The sequence below is a fragment of the Haliaeetus leucocephalus genome, unplaced genomic scaffold (assembly GCF_000737465.1).
Source record: "Haliaeetus leucocephalus isolate CR32 unplaced genomic scaffold, Haliaeetus_leucocephalus-4.0 Scaffold536, whole genome shotgun sequence".
Taxonomy (NCBI): domain Eukaryota; kingdom Metazoa; phylum Chordata; class Aves; order Accipitriformes; family Accipitridae; genus Haliaeetus; species Haliaeetus leucocephalus.
This window is the reverse complement of record NW_010972972.1, coordinates 5739238-5740405: the sequence shown is the minus strand read 5'-3', so window position 1 is coordinate 5740405 and position 1168 is coordinate 5739238. Positions and strand designations below refer to the sequence as shown.

Genomic DNA, 1168 nt, shown 5'->3' with positions numbered 1-1168 from the left:
CCCCATCCCAGCGCACACATACTCTTTAAAAAAAAAAAAAATTAAAATTAATACATTTAATTCCCCCTTCCCTTGTATTTCTACCCACCGAGCGATGCCCCCCCCCCGAAGAAGGATGAAGCCAGCGGGTCGGACTTACCTGCGAGCCTCGGCGGAGCCGCGGGCAGGGCTGGGGGGCGAGGGGTGAAACCTGCCGGCCGGATCCTCGCCAAATTCAGGGGTCGGGCTGAGCTGGGAGAGAAAGCACAAAGCGGGAGGTTAGAGAGCTCGCCGCATGCACATGCCCACGACATCGGAGAGAGGGGGGGGTTGGGGGGGGGAGAGAGAAAAAAATGTTTGAAAAAGGAGAATAAATGGGGGAGAAAGGGGAGGGGACGGTGCGGGAGAGGGATGCAGGGATGCTCGGGGTCTGGGGTCGGTACATACAGAGCTGGCCGGTGCCGGAGCTGGTCAAGTGATTTTATTTTTAATAATAGTGGCAGGGTGCGTTGGAGCTGAGGTCTCTACCTCTCTCGGGGAGCTTTGCTGAGAAAGCGCCTCTCTGGCAACTTTTTGACGCAAACTCTCCAACCAATGGCAGGGAGAGAGTGATTGACACATCTAAGCCAGGGGGAAAATAATAAAAACACACAACAGGGGGAGGAAAAAACAGGCCGCTGCTGTACCGGGGGGACAATCAAGCGAGAAATAACAGCCACCGAAATGACACGAGAATATACATGAAAAGAACCTGCTCGGTTTAAAAATATACATTATGGAGCGGAGCGTATGAAGTCATTGTACAAATTAATGTGATGGACAGCAGCGATGGCGTTAGCGTATTGCCCGGGGAAGGAGAGGAAGGGGAGCAGCAAAAAGCTGGGGGGGTGTGTGTGTGTATAATAATACTAATAACAACAAAAGATATTAAAATATATAAGTAAATATGTGGGAAGGGGGAGATGCGGAGCCTGCCAGGAGCCCTTGGCTGAGCGGCGTGGAGCTGGGCAAGGGGAGACTCACGGGGGGAAATGGGAAACACCCCCCCCCCCCCACTCGGGACAGAGGGGAGTGGGGTGCCAGGGTCCCCCCAGCCCCGGGTCCCCCCCCCCGCACCCCCATTCCTCTTCCCAGGGGCCAAGTGTCTCCGGGGCGAGGGGAATTGAGTCACCTGGGTGGGGCGGGGGGG

At 55.5% G+C, this 1168-nt stretch overlaps 1 protein-coding gene across 1 annotated transcript in view; it reads left to right on the top strand.

Annotated features, from left to right (window-relative positions):
* FCHSD2 (FCH and double SH3 domains 2) overlaps nt 1-1168 on the top strand; it is a 159453-nt gene that overhangs the window by 148029 nt on the left and 10256 nt on the right. The window lies entirely within an intron of this gene.